Source organism: Protopterus annectens, chromosome 9.part0, assembly GCF_019279795.1.
Source record: "Protopterus annectens isolate FY-2018-M chromosome 9.part0, PAN1.0, whole genome shotgun sequence".
In the NCBI taxonomy this organism is placed as follows: Eukaryota; Metazoa; Chordata; order Ceratodontiformes; family Protopteridae; genus Protopterus; species Protopterus annectens.
The window spans coordinates 953,121,232-953,127,869 of record NC_056743.1 but is presented as its reverse complement, the minus strand read 5'-3'; the positions used below and the strand labels follow the sequence as shown (position 1 = coordinate 953,127,869).

The 6,638-nt window shown below is 44.2% G+C and overlaps 1 protein-coding gene across 1 annotated transcript in view; it reads left to right on the top strand.

Moving 5' to 3' along the window:
* The window catches only part of CCHR9.PART0H9orf64 (chromosome chr9.part0 C9orf64 homolog), a 258,953-nt gene that overhangs the window by 154,197 nt on the left and 98,118 nt on the right, over positions 1 to 6,638 (top strand). The gene's annotated exons all lie outside the window — the stretch shown is intronic.

Below are 6,638 nucleotides of genomic sequence, written 5' to 3'. Positions count from 1 at the left end.
TTGTTTGAGCATCTACTCAGAGGAGGGCATACAAGATCTTACAGCCCCTTGCGGATTGGAATTATTGGGTGCTGACTCCTGTGCTTAATTCTGTTCTAGCTGTAGCAGCTCTTAAAAAGGCTTCTGCTACTCAATCCTTGCTGTCCACCCTGCAAGTAAAGAGTCCAGAATAATGGACAGACTTGAGAAGTGGGTTTCCTTGTGCTCATCTTTTACTCTGTGGGTGGTGAACTACTTACCTCATATGTTACACTTCTAGTGAGAGCTTCTCAACGAGATGTCCATCTCACTGGAAGAGTTACCAGATAGAAGCCATAAGAACCAGTTACATTTGCAGACAACATCCATGTCCTCAGTCCCCTTTCCCATCATGTGTTTGGCACATAGCTCTACATGTGGTGCAGCTAGGCACTGGTGTAGCACTTTGCTGTCAAGCTTGACTGCTTGTTACAGATTTTGCTGATGATTCTAAGGTGTCATCCTTTAGCATCCTCTTTAATAGAGCTGCCTCATTTGGATCTGTTAAGGAAAATCTGATGAACATGGAAAAAGATGGCAAGACCATCACCAATGTTGGTGTTAAGTTCCATTCTCCATAATGTCCCTTCCTAGGAATGCATGGTACCAGTTTGGTCAGTAGCAAAAAGGCAATTGGAGGTCTGGAAGGAACTGTGTTGAATGCTTATTTGCCAAAAAGCAGGAATAATCAGTGTTAGTAAGGACACCACAGTCCTCCCTGCTGGAAACAGCATTTGAATCCCTGAGGTCTTGCCTGATGTCTGCACTCTAGAGGCAGTTGGAATGGGTTTTCCCTCCACTCACCTGCATTACTATCTGTCACACCAAACACTGAATTTAGATAATAATAGCCAGAGTCTACATAATTCTTTTCCACATCCCCATCCATGCTTCACTCTTCTTCATTGCCTGACATCCTATGCCTTCAAAAGAATGAAGCAAGAAAAGAGGTGATCTGATGATGTCTTTTCCAACCATTCCTCAACAGGTGAGTCTCTAATCTGACCTCACTTTGCCCTTTCATATTTTTGGATCCAGTGCTTAGGCTCATCCCCCTACCCATAATCCACATGCACAGAAAGAGCTCCCTCAGATCTCATTTGCCTGCTTCAGTCCTGGACTGATCTTTGGTGCTTGGGTGTAGGTGTTAGAAAAACTAAGGATTTGCTTTACTCTTCAAATAAGTGCCTTCTTTATCCCCCCCTTTTTTAACTCCCATTGTAGTATTTCTTAACCTTTTTAGGTAGTTAAAAAAAATCCTGTTACTCTTAGTTTGTGCAATATTTTAGTAGAAGCGTAGTATTAGTATAGTAGTTTCTTAAAATTGTTGTTCTCATTGTTCTCTGACATGATTTTGATGACCTCTTCATTATGGCTGACAAGTTGGCTGGCTTTAAACTCTCCAATTCCGAAGCACAAGACAAATGCGTGAATTACTTTGGCCCCTTGCCCCTAGATGTATCCTGCAGAATTTGACAGGTTTTGACCAAAGGTCTCTAATGGAGAGACAAAATGAGTTAATACTTATTAACGAAATAAGTTAATACGTATTTGTCTTCTTCAGCCCACTACTGGAGAAGAACTCTCTTCTGCTTCAGGGAAGTCAGTGGCCTACTTTTCTTCTCCTTCCTCTGCTTCATCTTGTGAGTGATGGGAAAAAAACATAAGACTTCAGAAAGGACAAATCAAAGTCTTCTAGAAAACATTCTCTGGACCTCATTCCCTCATAGGCTCTAGCACCGAAACTCAACAAACCTAAAGAGCCAATGCTAGTTTCACATCCGATAACTATTGGATCTTTGATTCCTTTTAAATTCTCACCAGAGCCTCTGTCTCCTAGATTCAGGATGGTCTTCGTGTTCCACTGTTGCAGTCATCACATTTGGGTTATCCCTGCCAGGGTAGCCCTCGGCTAGCCTGAATACCAGAGGCTTAGTATTTCTGTGGCAGTTGCTGTTGCTTCAGGACTGATGTCAGGTCGTCAGTAGTATAAAGTAAGGCAGCTGACACCATTACATCAGTTTTTCTTGCCAAAGAGCCCGAAGCAGAAGCAGTTTGCACGAGTACCTGAGTTTCGTCTTCCGAATTGAAGCTGAAGTCTTCTAAAGCTAAATACCCCGTTGGGGATCCTTTTTTCTTGCTCTAACCAATGTCAGAAAAAGTTAACAATTGTCTCGCCTGTGGAAAGCAAATACCACACTGAGACTTCATTCTTACTCCATCATTTTCTTAGGCCCAGACCACGACGTCCCTTGCTGTCGCTTTTGTGCTTTGTTCAGCGCCAGAACTATACGTCATCGGGCCCTTATTGTAGCTAGGTATTTTTGCTCTCAGTCCTCGAATTCCGATATGGCTTTGGTAAGCCATCTGACAGCAGACCTTCCGAAAAAGCGTAAGGATAAAGACAGAGACAGACCGCACAGGTCCAAACCACTAGTTGTCAGTTCTCTGGTCCTCGGTGAGGCGCTTTTGCAGCCCCTGATGCCTGCCTCTCTGGATTCGCAGGCTGCTGCTGAGACCCTTTCGGAGTCTGGTATGCCGCAAAATTCTTCTTCAACTAAGGATCCTGCAGATGTTCTTCATGTTTCACTGTTGCAGTCATTACATTTGGGTAATCTGCTGGCAGGTTGCCCTCAGTCAGCCTGAATTCCAAAGTCTTGGGTCCTGCGTCAGTTGCTGTCTCCTCTTCCATGACGTCAGGTCGTCAGGGGTATAAAACATGCATCCGACACCATTTTCTTTAGTGTTTCTTGCCGTGCGGTGCCTGAAGCAGAAGCATTTCGCAAGTGTCGGTCGGCCGACTACTGAAATATTCGAGTTTGAGTTTCAGAACCAAAATCTTCACAAAAGCTAAGTACCCCGAAGGGGAAACTTTTTTCTTGCTCCATACCGATGTCAGAAAAAGTTAATAATTGTATTACTTGTGGGAAGCAAATACCTCATAAGGATTTCCATTTATACTGTATTCCTTCCCTAGGCCTTGATCACAATGTGCCTGGCTGTCGGTTTTGTGCTAGAATTAAACAACGCACTATTAAGCGTCAGTATATTTTTGCATCAGAGTATTTTGGAAACAGATTTAACTACCCAGAAATGTCGTTGGATAGCAATCCGACTACCGGAGTACATAAAAAGCACAAAGAAAAGGACAGAGAGAGACAGTCAAGGTCCAAAACTGACGACGAAGCTTCTCCTAAGCCAGTCGCCGGTTCACCGGTACTCAGTGAGGCACTTTCAAAGCCCCTGATACCTGCTACTTTTGAGTCGCAGGCCCCTACCGACACCCATGCCACGAGATACTCAAAGTATTGGACCCACGGATGTATCTCCCTCGGATGGGTCTGGAGCCGCTGAGCAGGCACCGGCTTCTGAGGGTGTATTCAGGCCTCAACATTTTCACATCAAACCGACAACAGCTGCAAAACCAAAGACAAAAGCAACTTCTAAAACTAAAAAAACTGAAGCATGAGCCACGTGCACAGGCCTCTATGCCTAAAAACAGATGATCAAAATGGCTGAAGACCTTATTACCTTGATCAGGGGTTCCCATCCCCTTCCAGATAAGAGGCCTAGGCAAGATACTGATTATGAATCTTCAGATCAGGTTTCTATTTCTTCTGATTCCTCTTCTGATCAGGAATTATCTTTACATCCCTATGAGGATTCTGTTGCAGAGGAGTCTATACCATCTGCATCACCTCCTGAGGATTATTCATTTGGAGAAACTTTGCATACTTTGAGGGAGCATTTTCACTGGGAGAGTCAAGATTTCTCAGAATCAGAAAAGAGGCTCTGGGATTTCCTTCTTCTCTCTCAGCACAGGCCTTTAGCCATACCCCCTGTTTTAGACATTGTGGATGATGTGTTTTCGGAGTCAAGTTTGACCCCTGATTCCTTACCTCCGGCTCCCAGCAAGCCTGACCGCTATTACAGGGTCCCTGACTCACACAAATTTTTATTTAGAAACCCTGCTGCTGATCCTGAAACTATTTCACAGGGTCCAAAGGGAGTTAAAGCCTCAACAGCAAAAAATCCTACTCCCTCTGACAGAGATTCAAAGGCACTGGATAGATGGGGAAACAAGGTTTATACATCTGCAACCTTGGCAATTAGAGCCTTAAACTGCCAGTTTCATATGCTCAAGTATCAACATGTTATGGGATTGCTGAAACAGAAAATTATGTTGATTTCTGAATGTGCAGAAAATAAAGAATTGCAGGAATCATTGCATGCAGCTGAACAGGTTGGAAAGCATACTTTGCAATGTGGTTTTGATTCCTTAGAGGCCTCCTGCAGGGCCGCAGTTACTGGATCTGTGATTAGGAGGCATGCCTGATTAAAGGAACAAAATTTGCCTGATCCTGTTAAAGCTAAATTATTAGATGCACCTTTACAGCATGATACTCTGTTTGGTATTAAGGCAGAAGAGGTTTTAAAGAAAATGGAAGACAAAGCTAAATCTATGCAAACTGTAAAAGACTTCTTACAAGTGCAGCCACGAAGATTCAGTAGACAATGGCCGACAAAAAATTGGTCCTTTCCTGTGTCAGACAGAGCTGAAAGGGGCAAATCCAGATACCCTAAGGATTCCAGATACCAGGCGCAAGATTCATACAGGTCAAAGCAATGGGGCGCTTCTACCTCCAAAGCTGGGGGAGATAAAGCGCAAACCTACAGAAAACAGTCCCAATGACTTCCCTCTGCCTTTACCATGCACTTATCTTTTGGCAGCACCCCAGGGGGAAAATTAGCACTTTTTGTACAAAATTAGCAGTTAATAACCCAGGACAAGTGTGTGCTAAACATAGTATCACAGGGATACAGATTCCATTTCCATATTCTGCCAATGGCAAACAGTTGGCCAGACCTGCCAAAAAAACAATGGGCAGAGGCACAGAAACAGGTTACGTCCCTCATGAATATGGGGGCCATTCAGACCGTACCAGAACAGGAAAAAGGGCAAGGTTTTTACTCAAGACTGTTCTTGGTACCCAGAAAGGACAAGGCCTGGTGACCAATACTGGATTTATCGATTTTGAACACATACCTGGACATTCCAAAATTCAAAATAATCACTTTGCAGCAGTTTCTGCCCATGCTGGGCAAGAATGCTTGGCTGGTGACATTAGACCTAAAAGAGGCATACCTGCATGTCCCAATAAGGCAATCATGCAGAAGATACCTCAGATTCAAGGCTGGCTTAATGCATTACCAATTCTCTGCACTCCCCTTTGGCTTATCTACTGCGCCCAGGGTCTTTACAAAGTGCCTGGCACCAGTGATTGCATTTTGTAGACAAAGAAGTATACAAACATATCCTTACTTAGACGACTGTCTCATTCAAGCAGAGAACAACGAAATTCTTCTTCAGCACCTGGCGTTTGTGAAAAGGCTGCTAACATGCCTAGGGTACATAATAAACGAAAATAAATCACAACTGGTACCCTCTCAAAAGATAACATTCCTGGGTGCAAGCTTGATTACAACTGCCCAGATGGCTTGCGTCACGCCAGACAAGCAAAGGCAACTGACTACCTACTTCAAACTGATGGCAACAAACACCCAGTTATCTGCAAGACAAATTCTGCAGGCTTTGGGCTTCATGGCATCCTGCATCCTACTGATTCCATATGCAAGACTGCATATGAGGAAACTTCAGTGGTACCTAAAAAGTTTATGGAGTCAACATTGTCACAGTCTGGAAACAATGATTCCTCTCATTCCCTGCCTACAGCAGAGGTTTCTATGGTGGGCAAAGGCATGTCACCAAAACATGGGATGGCCCTTCACTCAACCCCCTGCCAGCCAAACCTTGACAACAGGCGCATAAGATTATGCATGGGGGGCCCACATGGCGGGAAGATGCATTCAGGGCATATGGACCCCAAATGAAATGCATCTACATATCAACCAGAAAGAGATGATAGCTGTTCATAATGCCCTGACAGCCTTCAAGTACTTACTTCCTCCAGGACAACTACTGATAAAGACGGGACAACACCATGGTCATGTGGTACATAAACAAGCAGGGGGGCCTGCACTCATACCCCCTTTGCAGATTAGCCATGGCACTGTGGGACACAGCTTTGACTTACCAAATACATCTTCAAGCTCAATTCCTGCCAGGAAAACAAAATACTCTGGCAGACGACTTAAGCAGAAACCTTATGGATCCTCACGAGTGGAAACTAGATCCACAAGTCTTCAGCATGATAACAAAGAAATAGGGGAGCCCAGACATAGATCTATTTGCCTCTCCTCAAAATTACCAATTGAAACGATTCTGCAGAAAGGCTTATCACAGACAAGCATGGAAAGTGGACGCCCTATCCTTCAGTTGGAAAAACCAGTTTACGTCTTTCCTCCTCTGCCTGTTCTTCCCAAGGTCCTCCTAAAAGTCAGACAAGAGAAACCAAAGATGATACTAATTGCCCCGGACTGGCCCTGCCAACACTGGTACCCAATCCTAAGGAACTTGTCTCAATACCCAGCTTGGACCTTACCTCAAAGACCTCAACTATTGTCCCAGCAAAACAGTCAGATCCTGCACAATCAACTCCAGACACTGAACCTAGCAGCATGGCTGATCATATAGTTATACAAGCAACACCTCTCAGTAA